Source organism: Micropterus dolomieu, linkage group LG10 (assembly GCF_021292245.1).
Source record: "Micropterus dolomieu isolate WLL.071019.BEF.003 ecotype Adirondacks linkage group LG10, ASM2129224v1, whole genome shotgun sequence".
NCBI classification, from domain to species: domain Eukaryota; kingdom Metazoa; phylum Chordata; class Actinopteri; order Centrarchiformes; family Centrarchidae; genus Micropterus; species Micropterus dolomieu.
The window spans coordinates 4,402,900-4,428,171 of NC_060159.1; the positions used below are offsets into that span (position 1 = coordinate 4,402,900).

Consider the following 25,272-nt stretch of genomic DNA (forward strand, 5'->3'; position numbering starts at 1 on the left):
AAAGAGTTGATAAACATGCATGTCTGACTCCTACAGTACATATACTGTAAACATATAGATATCAAAATTATTTATCTGCACACTGCATTGCCACACAGATATTTGTTTTCTGCACCTACGGTTTGTACAGAGCTCAGTGCTCCCTCTGACTAGAATACACTGCAGACTGACTTGCAGCTGAGAGATCTGATTTCCTTTGGTGAATTTAAACACTTGATGAAAGACTTGGAACTAGAAGCTATGAATTGTTGTCACTGCTTTTAAAATAACCAATTCATTTAAACCTATGTACAAATTGCACTTTTAAGTGGTCTTAAAGTTATACTGTTTATTTGTGTATCTTAAAAATCGTTGAGTGCCGGTGTGTCTGGTGTTCTCTGTAAGTGCTCTGTCAATATGCTGCTATTTTGGCCAGGTCCCTCCTGGTAAAGAGTTTTTAAATCTCAATGAGAACATCTGGTTAAATAAAAATAATAAAATCAAACAACAACAACAACAACTGTGTGTTACGGCAATGAACTATTCCTTTAAAATTTGAAATTGTTTTGGTTTACTTAAAAATGGTCAGCAGTTTTGTAAAGTAATATGGTGAAAACAGTTGTGTGGTCCTTAAATTATGTCTTTCTGCAGGGTGCTTGTTAGAGCCCGCATGCTTGACTGTAACTTTTGTTTTTGCGTGACAGAGCATGTCTGAGCTGAAAGTGTGCTGTCAATCTGTGTCCTCCAGGTCGGCTGTTTCTGTTGGTGTGGGAGTGAGAGGTGTGGAGGCTGTGATTAGCGGGCTGAGCCCATGAGTGAACCTATGGCAGAGAGATAGCACAGTGCAGGTAAGACCTGCCAGAAACACAGAAAGACAAACAATCTGTGCCCAACTGCAATACAACAAAACAGTTAACTGTACAAGGTCGTACCTGGGGAGAGAGCTTTCTGTTGCAGATTGTACTACAACATGACTTTTTCTCTAAAGCCTACCTAGCAGCCCTTAGAGTCTGTGATCCATTACACCCAACAATGCGAGTGGTAGATCCAACAAACAACACACAGATGATTATACTAATGATGTTCTTAGTAGAGCCAGACTGATACTGAGATCCGTATTTGACTGTATCTGACCAAGTGTTCTCAACCATACTTACTCTGTGAGGCTGTACTTAGGCATAGTTGCGCTTTCAGCTAAATGTTAATGTAAGCAAGCTAACATGCTCACTGTGACAATGCTAACATGCTGATGTTTAAACAGGTATAATATTTACAATGTTCACCATCTTAGTTTAGCATGTTAGCATGCTAACATTTGTTACTTAGCAGTACACACAAAGTACAGTTGAGACTGATGGGAAAGGTCATTTATTTTCAGGTATTTGGTCATAAACCAAAGTATTAATAAAAATGTTGTTGCTGAAGTCAGGGGCTCACCAAACTTAATCCAATATACCCTGAGGGAAACATGAACGTGTGTATCAAACATCAAAAATTTGGCTTTAAAACTTCATACAACAAGACCCAAACAAAAGAAGCGCTGAATGCAAAATAGGTTAGTAACCTAAAGTTAGTGAACATGTTTAGCTCAGCATTGGCCATCTCAGAATCAGAATAAGCTTTAGAGAGGGTATGCGCATGATGTCACAGAACATAGTTACGCTCACTGAGTGGCAAAAAGACGAGCAGCAGTGTTAGCTTGAATCAGCTAAAACACAAACAACACATCTAATATGGGAAAGAACTGGACTACTGGTTCTTTGGTAAGCAGTTAGGATCACTGTCGAGTCCGACCGCCTTTAATTTGAGCAAATAATCACTTGTTTTACTCCCAGTTTGCTAAACGCAGCCATGGTAACAGATGTTTTGCCACTCAGTCCAGCGTGTTCTGGAAGGGGAAGTGACATCAACACATACCCTCTATTGCCATGTGTACACATATGAGGAGTTTGACTCTGTACAATTGTACAATGCTCACGATGTGCTGACAATAATCTGATCTGACAATAATAATCACACACAGGCTACAGTATAGAGAACACATATAAACACACTATGAACAAAAACAGACAGAGACAATAGTGCAATGAGCAGAGTGCAATAGAGCTCTGAAATAGAGAATGATGAATAAATAGTAAGTGGTAGCCAGTAAACAGGTGGCAGAGTTACTGGGTTATTGCACAGGAATAGTTCCTGACATTGTGAGTCAGAGTCAGCTGTTCATCAGAGTGATGGCTTGTGGGAAGAAACTGTTCTTGAGTCTGTTGGTTTTTGCGCACAATGCCGGGGTGAGATGGATCTGCAGTGATGTTTCCTGCCCGTTTCCTGACTCTGGAAATGTATAAGTCCTGAATGGAGGGCAGGTTGGCACCGATGATTTTTTTCTGCGGTTCTGACTGTCCGTTGTAGTCTGCTCCTGTCCTTTTTGGTGGCAGATAGAAACCAGACAGTGATGGAGGTGCAGATGACAGACTGGATGATGGCTGTGTAGACGTTAGCTTGCTTGTTGCTTTAGCTACGACCTATGGGAGGTTAACTCCGACTGCGTTTGTTTGCTTGCCAAACTTGTGGTAGTCGATTAACATAATCATTTACGTCCCACTGGCTGCCATCACATTAATTATTATTATTATTATTATTATTATTTATTTAGTTATAACGTTACACTGGTTTGAGAGTCTGGGCTGTGTGTTGACTTACAGTAGTTAATAAGCTGTCATTAGTTGCATCGCAAATTACATGGTTCTGCTCTGTAAGTGAAAAACAGGTTACAGTTACAGAATTCCTTATAGCTATGCAGTTTTATAAGCAGCCTGGATTAAACGCAGCAGGTGATACAACATTCATTATAACCACGAGTGACTTGAGACTTGACTTGGACTCTAGCTTAACGACTTGTGAGCATCTCTGGAGCGGCTGTGGCACAGGAGATAGAGCGGAAGGTCGGCGGTTCAATCCTCCAGGCTGCATGTCAAAGTATCATTGGGCAAGATAATGAACCCGGAATTGCCCCTGGTGGCTGTTCTACCAGTGTATAAATGTGTGAGAATGTTAGTTTCTGTTTGAGCACTTAGGTTCAGTGTGTGAATGGTCAATGCAGATGTAGTGTAAAAGCGCTTTGAGTGGTCGAAAAGACTAGAAAGGCGCTATACAAATACGGAGCATTTACATTTTCAGCATCTTGCATTTATATTTACATATATGTGACGACTAGTTGACCAAAGACTACTAGTCGATTCTGAACATCTTTAGTTAGGGGCAGCTCTAGTGACTAGATGAAAATGCAGGGGCTCACTAATGTCAGGATTCATCCTGTGGGGACCATGGATGTATGTTCAAAATTTTAAAGAGGTAATTTTATGCTTTTTGGCTTTTCCCCTTTCATTTATTGTGTGATATGTGCACGAATGTGCTCAGTAATCTGCATGTTGGAATATTTGTTTTGTATCAACATGTTTGCATGATGTGGACACTAGAGGAAAGATCAGGGGGCCACCAATGAAATTACTGAGATCATTTCTTACATTGGCCTGAACTTTATAGACGTTATCCTATTTAGGATTTTATGTTTTGTTGTCTGATTTTAATACTCTAATGGTTAGGAATCAGTTAGTAGACCATAATTCTTTTTTTTTTTTCTTTCTGGCACACTACCATCTTGGACCAAGCCGGTTGAGCTGGGATTGACCTATGGTGCACTCCTTCTGATTGGCAGAGCTGAACGCTGCATGGATGTTAGAGATACGTTACTTCTGATTGCTGAGGCTGACTACAGTCTTTAGTGGATTCACATATCCAATAAGCGGCAGTAACAAGACTGCGGAAAAGGGGAAGTAGTAACAAGAATTGCCTTCAGGCTGATACAGAGCAGCTTTTATACTTTATGCAAATCAATGTTTGCAAAAAACTTACCTGCCCAGGAAGACAGGACAACGTGAAGAAGCAGTTCTTCTGAGATATTGAGCCATTTTGGAGTCCAAAAGGAAAAATGTCCTCATTGTTGAAAAATCATATAGGAATACTGTATATTTGAGCAGTGATGCTGGACTAGTTTGAGAAGAGCAGCTGGTGTGTTCATAGGCGGGATCTATCAGTGCTGTAGGAGCTGTGTGGGGTTCATCACTCTTCAAGCTAATCCAAAGATGTCCTTAGGAATGACAGATGCTTGACTTTAAAGGCACTGACAGCAGATGCCTCTTTCATCCACAGAGGGCAGCCATGCATCACCTTCCAGCCCTCAAACAGCAAATCAATCTGTAGCAAGCAGGTAGGACAGGAAAACACAGAGCAACACAATCATACAAAAGAGCCAATAGAAACATGTTGAATGCAGTGTACATTCACTTTTTGGTGCCTTTGCAAAAAGTCCACGGCTTAAATAACTGTGGATATGTGTATGATTTTGTGCTTCTTTCTGTGTAGATGTGTAGTGCCTTAGATGGAGGCATACTTTATACTGAACAATATGAAGAAAATATCTAATGCGATATTTCTGCAATTAAAACTGATTTATTTATTTTTTCAGAAAAATTAAACTTCATGTCTATATCAGGTGTTTATAAAGTACTGAAGGAGACTTATTTATAAACGGAGAAGGTTATTTTTAACCAGTCACTTGGAGAAAACATGACTTACAGGTAACCTAAATAGATTTCTATAGAGAAATGACAAATTTAGCACACATTTGAGATTGGATTTTGATTTCACTTTATTATCAGAATATTTTCTGAAATGTGCCTTGCGTCCTAAGACGTTTCACATCAGACATTACAAAAGTGGCTGCAGAGCAGTCAATGAATTGCTTCCTTTTACATTCAGTGCTTAGTCTACACAGGAACACTGAGGCATACTGAGTACCCACACTCTGATTTACAGAGCAAAAGACTTCTTTAACCTGTTCAGTCAAGCCTGTTGGACTCTTAATCATTAGTTTGATGGCAGCAGCTGATATTCTTCAGACAGAGACAACATCCTTTAGTGTGAGTGGTTTTAAAAACTTCACTAAAGCGCTAGCTAGTAGATACGCAGCAAACTAAACAGAGAGAACTGTACTGTGGACTGATTCCATACTACATAACACTCTGTATTGTCGGCTGAAAAACAATATCGGATTCACAAGATCTGTTTGAAAAAAAACATACATAACGATCATTAAACTATACCTATTTGCTCATTATCATTATTAAAATTAAAAGGACCCTGTCAGTCAAAATGACGGACAGGGGGTGTCATATGCTGCACAGATTATAAAGCCCCTTGAGGCGAATTTGTAATTTATGATATTGGGCTATAAAAATAAAATTGGCTTGACTTGACTATACTGGTCTTTTCGGCCCTATACCGTTGGTGTTCCTTTGAAGTTTCAGATTTCTTGAGAAACCCACAGGGGAGGGTTCAGAGCAGAGCTATGCCTTTTCTCTGTCAGGTCAATGAAATTTCCCACTGACAGGATTTCATGTATTTTTTCAGTCATATTATTTCACTCGGGTCCTCTTATCCCTAAAGAGCCTGAGCAGCGAGTGCAGCTGAGTGGATCAATCTGAGAATTGCCCGTGAAATTCAGAGCCTTCCCAGGCTGAAATCCTTCTGATTACGTTTCATGGATAATGTGGGGATATTAACACGCCACATCGAGTGTACACAATCTCTGGCCAGCCTTGCTTCAAGTATTGAGTTGCATCCCCTTATGAGCAGCTTCGCTTGCTTGAGGCTTCAAAAGTCTTTTCAAATCACCTTTAAGTTCTACATCTCCCACTTAGACTGACGCAAATGGGATGCTGAAATCGATGAAGGATCTGAGTTTTCTCTTGCACTCACTCAATTTCACTTACATTCCAACTTTTTCAAAAGTAAAACTAATCCGTTTGCCAATTTCTCATTATTATGTTCACAAAACTGTAGCTACTCATGAATTGTTTTTGTTCTCATTAAAATCTGGAACCTGTTGCACAAAAGCGATTTGCTTGCATTTAACCCATCCCTCAGGGGAGTAGTGGGCAGCCACTGCACAGCGCCTGGGGACCAACTCCAGGTCTGAGCCAGTGCCTTGGTCAGTGGTACTGACTGGAGAACCTAACCTGTTTTTGTTTACACCTCAGCACACACCGACATATGTGTCAAAACAGCTGCTTTGCACAGTCAACAACAGGAACTAATGCATGAGAACTGTAGCAGAGGGAGAGACAGTGCCTGGACAAGATGTGACCCTCAACCAGCTCTTCATAGTTTGTAATAAGGCAGCACAGTGAGGATCTAGACGTTTCAAAGAGGAGACGAGCGTCTGTTTGTCAGTTAACAGAGATTCCAGTCTGCAGCGGAGTTCAGACACTTTACTGATAAACCACAGAGCTGCAAAGTAATGTTAGGCTTTGTGATCAAAGACAGTTTTTATATCACGTCAACATTTCTGTCCATCCCTCTCTCTCTCGTCTACATGCACTCTCTCGCTTGACAATGACGAGCACGTCGGCTTGGTTCATACCAGGCCCCAAACGACCCTCTAAATGCGCAGCATTTCAGTTGATGTTGCCCAACAAGAATTCAGAATCTCAGCAGAAACAGTGAACTGACAGAACACAGGCAGGGGGAGAAAGTGGCAACATCAGCTGGGGAAATGTGGGCAGGGCATCAAGGCCACTGTGTCCACAGGGCACATCGTTTGTTGAGGGGCGTAAGGTCAAGCTGAGGGGCGGCCATGGCTGTCATGGCCCCCGTGAAATTCACCAAACATGGTCTCTCAAAAAGTGCAGATAAATTTACAATCCTACAGGGATCTCCTGTGTGGGATGAAGTAGGGTCGGGGGGGGGGGGGTTGATTAATGAAACTTGCAACATGAGATAAAGAAGCCTTTGTGCCTTATCTTGCCTGCTGTGTACAAACTCAAAGTATATTAATTAGTCTGCCATTTTGCTTTACATTTCCAAGAAAAACAGAGCTCTTTTATTTCTTAAAAGACCCTTAAAACTTACCATGTTTAGATTAAAGGGAAAAAAGTAAACACAAAGGCTACAGTATCTGGGGCCATTTTACAAAATTTGCAACATTTGCATGCAGCAATCATTTGTGAAGCGTGATGTTACTATTTGGGATCTGCGTGTAAACATTGCTGGCAAAATCGCTTTTGTGAAACGAGACCCTGGATTTGATACTAAAAAAACAAAATGAAGTTCTCATTGTTGCCTGTGCCACTCAGAGACTTTTAGAAAATGTTAATAACTTCATTAAAAGTTCATGTAAGTGACTATTTTTTCTACATTATCTCTATTAGTTTTGTAGCATAATAACCCTTGAGCTGACATACATAACGATGCACAAAATAATACGGAACTATGTCCCAGAACAGCTCCCCCTTCCCTCTCACCACCACTCACTAAACCACTTTGTGTACTCAGTGGTGTACATGATGCTTCTTCTTTGGTCCACCTAGTAGCTGAAGGTGGTTGCTCGTCTTTCCTCTGCATGTCTAAACATTTATTAGCGGTAATAAGAGCAATTCTAATAAATTTAAGTATGTTTTTGTTTACTTTTATCCCAGACGTGTCTCCCAATAGAATTATTCTTGGATCTGCAGGGATGATGTAAGTGACCAGTGTTTCCCATTAATTAACGAGACCATGGCGGCCCGCCATAGTCTAATTTGCTCCGCCATAGTTTCAAAATGAACTGAAAATATTTTTTAAACATCTCACAATTACATTTCAGACCTCTGAAGTTGTGTTTTGCGCCGCTGCTGTAAGCTCGCACACTTTGGCATTTGACTCGAGACGACCACTTTTATTCTTAGATAACTACGGCAACGTTAACGGCCTGTTTCTGTCACTCGTCTGTGAGAAGGCGATTAAGCTAGCCACGCCAGTGCGAGCTGATACGAGAACCACATGCAGCATTATTTATCAAATTGGGTCAGACTCTGGTCGGACTTAATGAATTTAGCGTGAGGACAAATGTGACAAGGCCGAGTTTTCAAAATAAGGTATCTAAACAGTATGGGAATAAAATTAATTGGATTAAATTCACTGAAAGTATAAAACATCTTACATGTGTCCATTAAAAGTAAAAAAAAAACAAAAAACAACAATAACATGTTAGGGAAATTGTTTATTCTATTTTCTATTCTTTGATTTAGGGTTTTTGGAAAAACATTAAATTAGTTGACTTTTGTTGCTGTTCATCACCATTTATAGCTCTACAATAGGTTTATGATCAAATAGTTTATTAGAGCACAACATTGTTTACAAGCGTACAAAGTTCTTCATAGATACTGCACCAAATTAATGCACTTAACTTTAAAATGTACAAAATTTTCTTATAGGGGTGCATGCCCAACGGACTCCCCGAGAGTGTCCCACCCACCATAGTCTCTTAAAATCCTGTGGGAAACACTGAGTGACTATAGAGACAATCAAAAGCAGGACTTGACACATCACGTTCACAGATTTTGGTGAGTTTCAGTTTAAATACAAGGGGTCGTTAAGGGATGTCTGCTGGTGACTGGAATTATTATCATTCACATATTCTGCTGTAATTGACCCTTCGCTAAGCCACGCCCCGAATACACAGCTGGCCAATCACAGCGCAGTAATGGACTCGCTCTAACTGAGGTCCGACACTTTCATGGCTGCGCTCCATTGACTCTAATGCAAAAAGAGTTGTTTTCTAGCTTTTTTTTTGCTGTATTTTACTAAGACATGGTCAAACGCTGTTCCTGGGGCTCTTGTAATAGTTACAGTCACTACCCAGAGAGGTTGATAAGAGAAGTACGTTTTATTCTCGTTCCAAAACCTGAAATAAATCCAGAAAAATGTCGGCTGTGGGTTGTTCCTAATGTAATGTTACTTAGCTAACGCTAGCTAACTTCCTAAAGCCCTACTGTTGTGCTTTTTAATGTTTGTAATAATGAACAGAGGCCTACCCAGCTTTACAGGAACAGTGTTGATCCCTAACATTGTTGACTTTTGTCCCAATCGTCGGGGGATCGTGTGGTTTACTTCTACTGTGTGATCGGTAGGCTTTAGAAGAAAATGAAAGATAGAAGATTTTTTTCAGTTTGACATCCTGAATACAACCTTCAAATGTATAATGCAACGGCAAAACTGTGTGCTTCTTTCTGAGATCGCTTTTTCCAACCAATTTGACAATATTTCTCCGGGGATTGCAGTAATAGACAGTTTTTTGGACTTAGCAACAGTAACTAAGGGGGGGCGGGGCTTAGAAGGGTCAGTTGCACTGTTTTCATTTTGATTGAAGCTCTGCTGCCTGCTCATTGGATTGAAAGGTTGCGGGTCTTTATGTTAAACAATAATCAAAGTAGGGGAGAGACGGGATGATTGAAACACTTTTCAGATACGTCATTTTAAAAGATAACGTTAAAGACAGAAATAATTTGTTGTTGTGATCAACAACTCACAAGTGTGTTCTATCAATAGCAGGTGCTATCTTGTAAAAATGTGTAAAAACGACTTTAAACGAAAGGTTGTTTCATTCGTCCCTACTGTGTGGGACGGATGAAACACAACGATATACATTTCAATTGTTTATGTTATTCTTGTTTTTATTTAGAATGCTTAACAGTGTAATTTGCAATTGCAAACATATTATGTCCTTTTTCTTAATACAGTATTTAATAAATATACAAACAGTTAACACGATTTTATTAACTCTACCCTTTTTATGGTCATCTGCAGCCTGTTTTCCTGGTCCACTGTGAAGACCCTAGTATTTGCCTGTGAGTATCCTGGTGGTCCAGCCTGCAGCCTAGTGGACTCTGCCCCCCTCCTGCAGTATCTAATGGATATGATGACTCCTGACTTTTAAACTTTACTAGCTTCTAAACTGTAAAACTTTGACATTTAAAACTTCAGGATGTGTTAAAGTACTAACTAATCTGTCATGTGATCAGGACCGTGGCACATGAAACAGTAAACACTGTACTTTAAAAAAAAACAAAAAAAAAACAGAGGCGCTTGTGTGAATTTACTTTCCGTGATTTAAAACAGTTTCTTCCGTATAACTCTGTGAAAGTGTGACATATCCACCAGATCTTTCGCGGTTCTTGTAAGTACTGTGTACTGTATGTACTGAGGTAGTTTGGCATATCAGACTTTTATAGTCTCGGAGAAAATCGCTGTGTTTCATTCATCCTGCGTTTCAATCATCCTGGCTCTCCCCTATATCTACAGATATCAAATTTTTTACCCTGTTTTCTCTCCTAAATACATGTTCAGTGGGCAAGAGTAAATACATGACAGCTTCAACAGAATAATATTGACTTTTCTATCAGGCTTCCAGAACCTGCTTTCTATGACCCGCTTTATAGTAAACTGGCTTGTCACCCTTCATACCTGTTTAAGAGCAAGACGAGTGACAAGCAAATCTCAGCAACATGGGCTCCTATTGCGTAGTCTGATTCAGTGTTTGGTTCACTGATAAGCTGATTCAGTTTGTCAGGTGGTATTACGGCTGTCGGCCGTCATGCTGCCGACTATCATCTCTCAGAATTAGAAGGGTCGTAGCAATCTCAGCTCCCGTAGATCAAAGCCACCCCTCCCGCCCCCCCGGGTGGAGCAAACCTCGCTTAGGCCTAAAAGGCAGAGCACCACAGGCGGCGTAGGGGTCCGAGGTCAGGGAGAAAGCGCTCATACTCATTAGGCAGCTCACGTAGTGCTCAGCCTAGAGAATAACAGGAAGGGAAGAGAACACAGATATGCTGTTAGCACATAAGAAAAAGTTTTAAGCAATGCAATTTAATATACAGGAAAACCTTACTGCTATGAAATACTTGTTCTAATTCCTTTTTATTTATTTATTTTTTTGTCATTCTGCTGCCGGGTGTTCTTGCTAATATGTCCACTCTCTTGCACTGAAAGTCTACTGACTCCGGCTATGGCGTGTTACGGTTTTGATGCGTCCATAGCCCGGCGTCAAAGTCCATTGGAAGCGTCTCAGAAGTATTTCAGCAGCGGAGCGTGCAGCCTGCCCCACATTACTGACTTCTATTATTTTGTAATTTTTGTGCTTCTGCTACCTTCTTCACGGCTCTATGTGACCCCGTTTCCCACAGGGAGCATTTCAGAATCAGAGCGTTTCGCCTCCTTCATTTTGTTGACATGTTAAGATTTAGTTGATTTGGTAATAAGTGTTTGCATTTTGTGCTTCTACTATGATTAAGTAGGCTACGTAGTTAAATGATTTCCTTTTGTGTCTGTTTTAAATGTGTTTATTGTTGTTTTACGATCAGAAGTCTCTGCAGGGTGTTTTATTTTGAAAATTAAATTAGGCGTTATGCTGTAAGGAAAGACAGTGGAGCTATTTGAAGGCAGTTTATGTTACCAGAATAAATCAATCATTTAGTTTAAAAGACAGCAACATCTTACTGCGGTGACATAGAATACAGTGTTTGTGTTTTGTTCCATCTCCTGTCAGGTGTTTCAGTTAATTTGTCCACCCTCTGTATACTAAATATTCCCATACCAGATATGTACTTCTAATTTTCAGCAGATATAAAGTGTTTAACCTCTAGTTAAATTAAATAATTAACCAATCAATAATTATATCATAAATATTGGTAAAAACAAATGCTCAGTATGAGTTAATTAAAAGAACTTAATGTCTCTCTAATGACAGACAGCTGACGGCTTCCTCCCCTCCCCTCCAAACATATCAGCTCGACATCCCACGATAAGACTGTGTACCATGTTCAATAGCCTCCGCTCCTACTCTCTCCACTGAATCATCCTGTACTTTCCCACATCCTCCTCCTCCTCAACTCTCTCTAATTTGCCCTCATCTGAAGAATTCCCCTCCACCTCCATCCTTAACATGTATTTTTACCTCGTCTCCGAGTATTTCTGTGTCTTCTCCTGCGCCAAAGAAAGAAGTTTTCTGTTGGCTGTTTTCAAATATGTACTGCATACCAACTACCTTTTTTAGCTTTTGACGGCGCTGATGTAGGCACTGACACTCTACCCTCTTGTTGTGTATTGAACAGATGACTTACCCATCAGTGATGAGAATAACCAAGACCTGTTGCAAAAACAATTTACTACAACTAAGGGATAATATGACAAGAGGTGTGGTGGGGAGGGGGCCTGAATCTTATATATATATCTAAAAAAGTGTGACCCTCCGCAGTCTATATATTTTCATTGAACTTGACATTGACAAAACAGTGCAGAACCCAGAAATGGTTTTACTGCCAATGAGTTTGGTAACCGTGAACGGGCCCCAGCTCAGTGGCTGATGAAGGGCCGCAATATTCTACCCCAGCCTGAATTACAGCAAATAGAATAAAAATGAATAAGATCAGATGGTGTTGTAAACTGGTGTGTTCGAGATCAGATGTCTGACTGTCCATCACAATCAAAGAAATAACATGATGCCAAGTCGCTAGTTTAAAACGTTTCCTCCAGACAAGAGCGCACCGTTCTATACCAAAGCACTCATTAATACCAATGCTACATTAAGGTTCTGTTCTCGCAGACTTGTGTTAGAGAGAGAGACAGAGAGTTGTGTGCAGCTGTAACGCACAGCCATGTTGGCTTTTGCTCACGGTGACATGAGCAGTTGTAAGAACTGGCATTAGATCATGTTGAAATCACACATCTGAATGACATAACCAGACATAGAAAATTAAATAAGGTGAGCTATCTTCAGAGGCAATCTAAATATAGTTTGCCGTTCTTGTTTTAATGTATTTTATGTGTCTTGTGTAGATGTCATTACAGCTTCCCTAGCGATTGTCACACATTGTCATAACACAATAATAATCAGTGTCTCTTAGTCCAACTGACAGCACGAATTGGCCTTTTCACAACGGTGAAAAAAGAATGTGCGCTTTACTTGAGACGTTAAGTCAGTATAAGTAATAAGATCTGCATGGTCTGTGTTTTTTAAAACCCCAATCCTCCGCATGACCACATGAAAGTTTTTGTTGTAACCTTTTGAACTCTTTTTTTATATAAGTAAATCTTGCAAGGGAAGAACTAAAATAGACCTATGGAGTAAGACAAAAGGACTAAAAAAAGAAATAAGACTCTGCCTTGCTCTGCTCTCTTAAACAAAGTCTACCCTTCCCTGTTTTCAACCCCCCTTCCCCCCAATAACAATGGCGCATTCCCTAAACTTCAAGGAAGCAAGCACTACAACAAACCAAAAAACTGGAGGCAAACAGCATAAATGGCAGAGCTTTCAGTTAGTGTGCTGTGTGGAGGAGAAAGAGAAGAGGATGTTAATATCAGTGTTGGCATCATCCACGTACTCTATTAAGGTTAATTAGTACCACTTCTGAGGCCAGAAACACAAATGGCTCTCTTCTTCTACACCAGCATCCAATCCAAACACTTAAATTATCACGCAAAAGAGAAGGTGTGTACATAATTTCCACAAATGCCTCTTCACAGATACTCTGTTACAAGAGACCATCATTTGTCAGCATGCTGAGTCCCTGCTTTTATTAGATAGCTCTTTTTTGCATTTGAAAAAAATGCAGGATACTCACTTGTATCCTGTTAACAATCCATTGCGATCAAGTTAAAGGGAATGTGGCCACAGTTCTGTTGGTAGCATTTCAAACCTCTTCATGCTTTTAACCAGGGTCGGAGGCAGATGTTGTAAACATTCGGGCCTTAGTCCAAACCTACCGGGAGATGGGGAGCATGATTTTTCCTATTTACAGCAGCTATATGATCTATTCTTCAAGCTTTTTGAGACAATAGAATGCCTAAAGGTCTGTACATCATTTGGGAAAAACCATAACACAACAAATGCTGAGGATCAGTCATTTTTGCTCCTGCCACCTAAAAAGAGGCCGATTGTCTGATGTTACTATTTTTAGCTACAATCCACCCAGGAGACCAGTGTTTGTTTCCAGTGCAAAACAAAAAGTGAACATTGATTGTTTTTAGTGAATTTACTTAGTTTCTGTAAGCTACATAAGTTACATAACTAACATTACTCAACTTCCCTAAGTTAAGTCACGTAAGTAATATAGTTATTTTAACCCAAACTATGATCTTTTCCTAAACCTAACCAAGTACCTAGGTGCCTATACCTAATTAAATTGCTAAGTTTCACAACATAAGCCACTAGTTTTATTTTGAAAGTCTAACCAGACGCTGCATATTCATTGTTGCTACCTTGACCGCGGAGCCCTACACATCCAAAAACGACGCCAAACATCACCATGTCTCTATTCTCCTCTTCTTATCCCACCAATGTGCCTATCACAGACTTCAGCTTTAAAACTTTCAAAACTACCAAACTGAAGCTAAATATGTTAGGTTAGTCACCTCAACACCTCATTGCTACTAGGCCAAGTGTTTCCACCTGCAGATTCACACACCTGAAACAACGCCTGTCCGCAGCTCACTGGCTGATGCTGCTGAAGCACTTTCTGTTCTTTGTTGTGCTAGTGAGCTTGCTCACTGAGGTGACACAAGTGACTGAAACAGACAAACACAAACCCCCTATGACAATGTTAGGGCGGACCTATGACGAAATTTCCCCAGTAATAGAACATATGCTCCTTTGAATTGCCAGTCCACTCAGAGAGACTGAGGTGAAACAAAGCTGAAGTTATTTTAAAAACCTAACAGATTTGGGGCTTTTGAGAAAACATTCAGGGCTAGAGCCCAAGAAATGCTGTGTGTTGCGCAATGTTTCCTCCTGTGCTGGTTCTAACTAGATTATAAATCATCTGTGCTTTTTTGTCAACAAAATGATTTACACTGTGCCATGTCTTATCCAAGTTACTCAAGTTTAGGATACATTTAATAGGCATAAGCAAAAAAATATGTAAGGGGATTTTCCCACAGTCACTCAGCTTTTACTTTGTTGAATGTCACACCCAACCAATTTCAATCTCCGCCTTAATCTCAATAGAGTCTAACATAACATACTATAAACTCTCAAATAACAGCAGTCAAACCACAGCTGAGTTTTAAACAATAGCTGTGCTCCAACAAGATTGTTTTCTAAGATAAGATAGAAGAGATACAACTGTGTGCTTTAGTTTTAATGGCTAATTATTATTAATTAAGTATAATTCAGATTTCCAGACAGACAGAGCCATTACTCATCACCCTGTCACTCTCCTATCTTTCAATAGAAACACTATTTTCATTCATTTGTTGTATTTAGTCATGTGTACTTCAAAAAAATGTTAACTTGCTATTTAATTTTTGTTTAGTTACGTTTTTCTGTCTGCTGTTTAACTCATTTTAACACTTCCAAAAACCTTCCAGTAGTTCAAAGGCCATGATTCCTCCATTTCCCAGTCCACTTTTAATGTGTAACATGAAGGAAGTATTACCTTTTATTGACATTAGCTTAACATTGCACAAAAAAACAGACAAACGTAGAAGCAATTGGATTTAATTGATGAATTGTACTGATAGAATTACTGCTGTGGAAGTGTGTACTCAGTAAGTACAGTCCCAGCAATTGGAAATATATTTTTCCACTAAAGGGGGGGCTGAGAGCAAAAGCACAAAAACACAAAAGTTTATTTTTCAACTGTAGAATTACCAGTACAAATGTAGTCACAATTCTTAAAAATATAAAAATACAATGATCTTATCCTTATCTAGGGAGTGTTGAGTGTACATTAACAGCAGCGGTGTAGGTTTGCATATGGACAGTAGTCCCACTATTGTGGGAGGACGGAGAGAGAATCATTCATAAATTTGGTGCTTAAATATATTCTTTGAAATATAGTCTTCTTCCCTCTTACTGCGCAAGTGTTTCATCCCTGGTGGGTTGGTGGGTGAGGGTTGTTGCTAACAGGAAAAAACAAATAGGTGCAGATCCAAAAACATGGATGTTTCTAACGATAAATTGAAAAGAATAATAGAAATAGCTATGTTTATAATAGAAGTGTCTATCAAATGAAGTCAATCTTTAGTCTGCAGCTAAGGTAAATAAATAAAGGCCACTATTTGAGAACTTACAGGAATGCTCTTACAGTAATTAACAAAAAAACTTGCTTCAACTGACTGTTACAGCTACCTCACATTAATGTAAATGCACTAAATATAGTACAGTGTGCTGATGTGAAGTGAACAGCACTGCAGCCTAGAGCAGCAGCATATCATGTTCTCCCTCTTAGGGGACCACCATATGGAAACAGTGTGTGCAGACATTTTCAGGGTACAGCGAAATTGCTAACACTGCTCTCTTCACGCCTGTTAGCTTTGAAAAGTTAATAAGTCAGACCATTTTACAGTCTGCTGACTATCGAGGCAGTGAGATGTAAAATTTAGCATGGTTAGGACAAAATCCACAACACACAGAATGGATGTTACATAGTGCCTTGAACTATATTTCATAATTTGCATGTGATTCAATGGGATGAGTGTTGCTTGCTAACATGAAAGTTCACCATTTAGTATCTACACTGACCAAGACAGCCATTTGCAGGTCAACAAAGTCTGTAGCTCTTTATATTGTGTTATCTAACAGGAAACATCTAACAGGTTTCACTTGATTAGTCAGATATACTGTATAATTCCAGATATCTCCAGATACATTTATACATTTAGCAAGAAATCGACAGGAACAGCAGTCTACTGTGCTAAAGTCTGACCTTTTGTTGACTACCCACCCACCCCGACCTCCTCCTGAAAAAATCTTGTTAAAATATTCAGTAGAGTTTTGACCTTTAATATCTTGGTTTCAGATTTCCATGCGTTTTATAATTTATAAATTTAAATATGCTCAATTAAAGATATCTAGAATTACATTTTTTACTACTCCGATCTACACTGAAGAATCTTGAAATCTTGAATTTGAGTTTCAACTAGTCATGACTTAAACCTGCAGTGTGGGACTTGTGTCTCCCCCTTTTGACAGTGAGAGTAATTACACAACACAGCCATGAGCTGCTGCTGTCGCTTCGTTTGCTCCCCCTTCAGCTCTGGCAAAACAATCATTGGCCGGTTGCCGTAAACACTTCACTACCGGTTCTTGACACCACATTTAAAGACTCTGGTATACTGCGAGTACAGAGAGATTTACCTGACAGTGAGAGGATTAATGAGCATTGTGTTAACTCGTTTGGCTTGAATGTAACGGATGCTCATTTATATGTAAAAGTCCTGCTCTCCAGCTTTAAATAAATATATCTGAAAAATCACATTTCAAATAGTCGCGAGTGAAATCTTTAATTAAATTCTCCATGCAACTCAGTGGGCCATCCTCACTATTCAGACTGTAACTAGACTTTTGACTAGGCATAAATCCATTGCAGATATAGATATAGACTAAAATAACACAAAGGAGTTAACATGAAGAAAGCTAGCGCAAGGAAACCATGCCAGGCTGAACTTTCACTTTCTGCCTGAGCCATTACATCGGCGCACTGCTGAAGAGAGAGGATACATGGGTGTAGAATCCATGGCTCAGAGATGGTCCAGAAACAAGCTGCAACCTCCAGGTCTGAAAAGTGACGCTAATGCTGAAGTGCCTTAAACCTGCATTCTTTTAATGACCAGCAGGGGGCGACTCCACTGATTGCAAAAAAAAAGTCTGATTGTATAGAAGTGTACGGCTGTGTCCAAAATCACCCACTACTCACTATTAAGTGGACTATATTGTGAGCTCGCCATTTTGTAGTGCTGTCCGTATGTATAGTGATAATTATTATACCCTATGTAGTCCACTCAGTGTATCCCAGAATGCATTTTTAAAAGTAGTGTACAGCTGATGGTCACTAACCAAGCACTATATACCATCATGCATTGCGCTGATAGAAAAAACAGTCCACCAACTGATTGTCCGACGGCAACGACGTAATTAACGGTGGCGAAATAATGATCGGAGTAGTATAATAATGCTCACTTTTTGGGATGGGGATCGAGACCCGGTTCCAAAAGGACCCGGTTCCAAAATTTCTCAAAACCCCGAAAATCAATAAGGTTCGAGCTTATCGATACTACTATCGAGACTTGCGGGTCCTATGATGTAACGTTATGTCTCGAGCGTCAAATCTGATTTAATTTGAAACGCAATGGATAAAAAAATCACGAGGCTGCAGTCTCTGCCTGCTCTCTGTCGGCTCCTACACACACACACACACACAGCGGCAGCAGCAGAGCGAGAGGCCGGGCCGTCACGGTGGAATACGGTGAGGGTTAAGTTAACGGATTGGATTGTTAAGCAGTCTAAATAAGGGTATCGATATCAATAAAAATTAACGAACCCCATCCCTACTCACTATATAGTCCTCTACATACAACTCCCTACATAGGGAGTAGGAATTAGTGAATGAGCGGGGATTTCGGACACTATGACAAATTGACCCTACTTCTTTCTTGATTTATTACCTCAGTAAACACTTTTGTAAAGAATTTATGATAACAATCGCTAGTTACAAGTCTTCTTCTGGACAACATGATGTTCATTTAGTAAATTATGGTCCCATTTAGAGGAAAATAGACGATAAAGCAGGGTTTGCTTTAGTGCGTGGCTACCTTATGAGTCACTACCACGACAACCTGTCAGTCAGGATAGAGGCGAATCATATCTGCTGCACTGTGTACATTTATCTAGCCGTGAACTTGTTTTTGGGTCCTGTCTGTGTTTTCATCTGTGAGCTTTGACCCTGGTTTTCAGCTCAAATGTAACATTTTGGTCGCCTAAAAAACGAGTTCAGCATTCGGTTGTCCTAACAGACACACTAAGGAGTCGGCTGTTCATTGTTCATTTTTCATCAGGTACATATTTTTTCTCCGTGATTTATGGATGCACTTTGCTAACCAAGCTGGCTGGCTCCACCCTCGTTTGGTTTCAAAAATGGTTAAGAGTTCAAACACACACACACACACACACACCATTCCTCCCTCCTCTAATCATCCAAGTGAATCAGCAAATGTCGTGGCTGCAGTTGTTTTCACCCTGGGCAATTCTCCCATATCACATTTTGCTCTCATTTTCCGATTGGCACATAAATCAGACTTGCTTTAATCAGCGTTATCACTACCGTCCAAAACAGATACATCATTACAGCAGGTATCCTTGGGATATTCTCATCTTTTGCCCAGTCCAAAACAACAAACAACAACAGAGGGTGTTATCAGGATTAACAAACCTCAGTCTCCCTCCTCGTTGTCTCTGGGGCCGGACCAAACAGTTAGTTTAAAATGTTTGTTTACTCGGCCGGGATTCGAATTTGGCATCCAAGGCGCTCCTGAAAGATTTTTGTTTTACAGTAACATTTAATTAACTACGGTAGAATAAGTAGTCCTTGTGTGCATCATTTTTGTTTTTATAAAATTATGAAGGGCTGTCTATCTTGAATTCAGAATGAATACAGACATGGTTTGACCAACAATAAGACTAAACACAAGGCACAGTGGGCAAAGTGTAAAAAATGCACAGGTTGTGTGTGTAAATGTGTAAAAAGCTTATTTGAAGGATGACACTGTGCCTTTATCTGCATAGTTTCCTCTGTGAGCTACCTTTCAGTTGCTCATGTTGTTGACTCAAAGGGAAAGTCTGGATTTGTATAATCTGCGTCTTTAGCCTGAAAAGTAATTGATAACCTTGAAAATAGTAGTTTGACAAACAATATTAATTTTCACGCTGTGTCTGTTGGTCTTTGGCATCAGATGTGTCTGCGGTTGAAGGACCTGAAAAAGTTACTAAGCTGACATGATATCAAGATTTTCTTTTCAAAGCTGGGTCTTGCTTTCAGTGGTCTGTCCATCATTCCTATCAGTAATAAAAACATTGTATTTCCCAAGTGAAGTGCTGACATCTGAGAACATGAGGGCATTGCTAAAAGAAGTCTGGTCCAAAAACACGAGCAGTCAGAAAAGTTGGAAACAAAGCTCCAGGTTAGCCAAACTTACCTGGAGGAGAAAAAATAAAATAATGACCCAAACTGTTTGTTGTAAATCTGTCACAGTTTGCAGGCCCACTTTCCGCTTCATCTGTGAACGACTGTATCGAGGTGTCCATGCACACAGTTATTATTAGCAATATTATTATTCAGGTGTGCTCACTTTCAGTTTGACCTCCAAATAAATAGGTTTATGTAAATTGGATAAACAGTTTTTTTGGCAAACTGTCTGTTTGACTTGGATGTGGCGATCTCACCATGTTCACAGATCTACTATTAACTATTAATCAGAACTATTAATTTGGTGAGTGAAGTGTAATTATAACTATATACCTGTATTAGAATTGATGGACAAAACTATGGGGTAAACCAGACTTTTCTTTAACCCTTTGAACCCATGGCTGTTATGCTACGCATGCTTAGTTTTCACTCCCTTTATTTATAGTCTTTGGGGATAGTCACTATCTTAACTATGTCTTAACACAGACATAGACATAAGTGGCATCATTTGGTATAGCAGTGGAAGTAAAAATGTCCCGGGACAGTAAAAAAAAAACATGCTTTGTAATGGTTGCAGTTTTTTGCTTGTATGTCGACAGGCTTTTACCATGCCACACAGTTTAATGAATGGAGAGAGGAGAGTGTTCCAGACTGTGTTGATTAGGCAGTATGAGCCTTAGTACTGTCAAAACAATTACACTAGGGCTGTCACCGACTAAGGATTTACATAGTCGAATCAGAATCATCAAGTCCTGCCTATAGTCAACTGATAGTCAAATGTGTTTTTTTGTGCGCGGTGATTGCGAGCCGAAGCTAAACTGAGGCTTATTCTTGACCATTTTTCTCTCTCTTGCTCTCTCTGTCATTCACCGGTCAGAGTTTTGCGTGCATTCCGTGCTGCCGACAACTGCATGCACGTCACGGATCCTTGCTTGTCTATTTTAAGTTTAAAAATGATAAAATATTGTTTGTGTGGTTCATCAACGGTGATAAATTATCCAAAAGTCGCACGAGGTGCGAACAACTCAGTACAACACAGGTGAAGCTGAAGCTCCGTCTCTTCAGCAAATGTTCCTTCTGTCACTACATACACACACACACACACGCTACGCCTACACATGCACACTGACGACCCAGGGTTAGGGTTACAATTTTGGATTTATTTACGCACTTTAAAAACATTTTTTTACATGTTTATTTACAGCATTAAACATTGAATGTATATTATAATAGGCTGTATGTTATCTTATTGGGAGAAAACTGGTAGTCCTATGTAAAATCAGACTTTGAGCTTCCCCATATTGCCAAAATGGCATCATCCTTGTTTCGCTGCGAAACTGTGAGATTGACAGTCGAATCAGGCTCCGCCCATCCAAGCATCAAATCTTCTATTAGCTAGCAGTCCCTGTTTGCAAAGTAATCAATGATGTACAAACAGTACTGCATTACTGTAAATACTGAAAGACCCATTAAAAATGGTGACTATGAGACAGGATCTGAAGTTACAAGGAGCCTCTTTTTTATGATCTCTGCGTGGATGTTTATGAGTGATCAATGGACATCTGAGATACTGCTATTACTGGCGTATGATCTCAGCAGTATGTGTTTGTTCTGACACAACACAAGGTTTTTCACCAAAACTGAAAAGCGTACTAACAAAAGTGAAGGGTACGCATGCACAAACAAGGCAGCTTGAAATGCACTGAAAACAAGTGACACCTGACTAATATTTTTCACCAGTTTTCACCCCAAAAAATAAACCTCTTCTTGAGGTGGAGGTTTGTCACGTATAGGGAGGCAGAAATGTATTCCCTCCCTCTTAATGCAAGCAGCGTGTCCGAGCAGAGACAGAGGACAAGTGGGAGAACAGCGGGATAAACACTTGCTGAGCTGGAGGAGGCATTCAGACAGAACAAAGGACAGACCCACCCACTCTCCTGTCTCCCTCAGCCTGTTTCTCTGTCTCTCTCATACACAGACAAAGCTCTTGCTGTGTCTGTGTACACGTATGAGCTGTCTCATACATGGGCTATCTCACATGCTGCTTTTATGTAGGCATGAAAATAAGGTTGTTAAAGTAAGATTTAAGGTTCAGGGGGTAGGAAACACTTTCCGTCAGATAGATTCTCAAGTTCCACTTCTAAAATCCTGATGTTTGTACATGTAATTAGAAAGTGCAACGCATCAAGGCAACTCAGTTGATGCCTACAGCACACTTCAGATGCACTGTACAGACAGAAGTATGCCAATCAAGACAGTATGCCCATGTGTCCCATTCTCTTTTCCATAGCTATTGAATGCCTTGCAAATAAGCTCTATTCTGAGACACGTTTCAAGTGACTGCTGAGACCTTCAATCCAACAGTTGCTACCTTGGTTACTGACAAAGCAAAAAGCTAAAATAGTAGTAGCAGCACGGCTGTGTTGGTCTGTGAGTCGATCAATGTGCCACCACTTCGGTGTCAGCCATTGGATAGACTGTCATGACATTTTGTACAGATACTAATGTTCCTCTCAAGATAAAGTTTAATAACTTTGGTCTACATCTAGCGGCATCATCAGGTCAAAATGTTCATTTTCAATCAATTTTTTAATCAAAATTTTATGAGCTTACTGCCAGTGGCATATAGGTCATGCCTCTGGCATGGCTAGAGACCCTTAAGTCGTGTTAACACAAATACTTTTTATTCATTCACTAATTAATTCCAGTCCTTTGCTGTTGTTTTTTATTGCTGTTCCTGAAGATGTTTCAATTAATATTTAGCAGGAAGTGTTTTTATTGCTCAGTCATGTTATAATTATTAATACAAATGATGGACAAAAATAAGTCCTAAGTTGAAATAAGCCATTGTGGTCTTTTAAAATGGTTCCTCAGTTGTGTGTACTGTTTTAGTAAGTAGTGTTTTTATGCTTACTCTGCTGTCCTACGGTACATATGATCTTAAATTTGAGAGTTTTTGGTCCTGCAGATAGTTTGTTAATCCTGCACTTTACATCCATCTTCCCTCCAGAATCTATGCAAGCGCCCCACTGCAGGCTGAGCATCAGAGACATGACTGATCCAAGTGGCAGCTGTCTCCTCCAGTACGCACATGAGCTGAAGATAATTGTTGTTAATTGCAGAGGGAGCCATTATTTTTCAGCATTTAGCCCTTCAGCATAGCACCATGAGTCAGTGTGTGACAGGGAGAGGGGGTGTCGGTATTACTGGGACACCTGGAGAAAACAAACAGGGATTTGGACATACGTGCTGCCACGGCTTGACTGCACCAGAAATCTGTTGCCTCCAGAACTAATGGATGAATCTGCACAGGCGAGACGAAGTAACGTCTAGTAGCTGCTGGAGGAACAGACTGTACTTATTTATCGCCTGTGCTCTCTGCTTGGTTGATCTTTGGTGGTTTTCTGCAATTTAAATCAGCGGTTTGTTGCTGCTAAGTTTGTGTTTGCCAACCTAACCTCTTTTTTCAAATTCATCTGATTGCACTATGATGTTTTTGCACATATATTATTATTTTAAGGGTAGCAATCAAGTGTAATAAACCAGTTCTATTGCTCTACTGCCGCCCATGTTAAGGGCAAGAGATCAACCTGCGTAAGGCTGCTATGTTGTTTTGATCATTTTAATGAAGAGTTTTAGCGTTCCATGGTGGTGTAGGGGAAATGGAACACCAGTAACGGTCAATAACCATTTGCACTGGTACACACCGGCAGGTTGGGTGTGTGGATCTTGAAGGGGGTCTCACTGAAATTTGACAGATACACTTTTATTACACTGTGATGAGCTTCATGATATAAGTACAGGTGTATATATAGGTATGTTAGTATAAGAGATCGCTGGTAGAAGGACAATTAACGCAGCTCATTTCCACAAACACATACCACTGTGGAACTAGAGGCCTAGATGTGTTGGCAGCGACATCAAACACTGTGAGCTGAATCCACCTCAGCTGTCTGACACCGCTGGTGACAGGAGAGACGGATGCAGCACACACAGCTGATTAAGTCCGGCAGCCAGCCAGCAACTCATGTGTATTAATAGGCCTTCTGAGCTAACACACGTCATTGTGTTAAAACATCCCCACTTTCTATTTTTTCAATCAGAAAACACACAATCGGGTAGCTGAGCAGCCAAGTTAACAAAATGCTAATATCATCATGCTAACATTCTCACAATAACAATGTTCACATGTTGATGATTCGTAGTTATTAGTTGGGCTGGGTATCAAGTTCAATACTTTTTAGGCACCGACCGAACTGCCTCAATACCATCGAGTATCAAAAAATTTATTGTCTTTCGGTACCAAATTTTGATACCTTAAGGTTTTATCTCGTCAACGTCAATGAGCCAATAATCAGAATCAGCTTTACTGCCAGGTATGTGTACACATACGAGGAATTTGACTCAGGATTGTATATTACTCACGATGTGCTTACTCATACAAAAATACCATAACACAATAATAAAATAATAATAAAATAAAATCAGACACAAAGTACAGAGTAGACAACACTAACATACACACTATGAACAAAACAATATAGACATATTGACAAATAGTGCAGTGATCAAGTGCAAAGGATGCAGGAGTAAACTATTCTCATTATGTACATGTTGAAGTTGGATATGATATACAGGTACACATACATCTGTAAAAAATAAATAAGACCTATGACCCTATGACCTGAGGTAGGTGTATTGGTATACAGTACATACAATATGACACTGAAATAGAGAATGGTGAATAAATAAATAATAAGTGGAAACCAGTAAACATGTGCTGATTAGAGACAGAGTTACTGGGTTATTGCACAGGAATCGTTCCTGACACTGTGAGTCAGAAATCAGCTCTTCATCAGAGTGATGGCTTGTGGGAAGACACTGTTCCTGAGTCTGTTGGTTTTGGCGTACAGTGCTCTGTAGCGACTACCAGAGGTAAGAAGCTGGAACAGGTTGAGTCGGGGGTGAGATGGATCTGCAGTGATGTTTCCTGCCCGTTTTCTGACTCTGGAAATGTATAAGTCCTGAATGGAGGGCAGGTTGGCACCGATGATATTTTCTGCAGTCCTGACTGTCCGTTGTAGTCTGCTCCTGGCCTTTTTGGTGGCAGATCCGAACCAGACAGTGATGGATGAGCAGAGGACAGACTGGATGATGGCTGTGTAGAAGTGGATCAGCAGGTCCTTAGGCAGGTTGAGCTTCCTGAGCTGGCACAGGAAGTACATCCTCTGCTGGGCCTTCTTGATGATGGTGTCAGTGTTGGGCTCCCACTTCAGGTCCTGGGATATAGTGGAACCCAGAAACCTGAAGGATTCCACAGCAGACACAGGGCTGTTGAGTATGATGATGGGGGGCAGAGTGGGGAGGCTCCTCCTGAAGTCCACGGTCATCTCCACAGTTTTGAGCGTATTAAGCTCCAGGTTGTTCTGACCGCACCAGAGAGCCAGCTGATCAACCT

At 40.2% G+C, this 25,272-nt stretch overlaps 1 protein-coding gene across 1 annotated transcript in view; it reads left to right on the plus strand.

The window, feature by feature from the left end:
• Window positions 1-665: 665 nt before the first annotated feature.
• The window catches only part of LOC123978188 (leucine-rich repeat and fibronectin type-III domain-containing protein 2-like), a 54,901-nt gene continuing 30,294 nt past the window's right edge, over window positions 666-25,272 (plus strand). The window contains exon 1 of the mRNA XM_046061347.1: window positions 666-827. The gene's annotated coding sequence lies outside the window, so the exon portion shown is untranslated. The remainder of the gene's footprint in view (window positions 828-25,272) is intronic.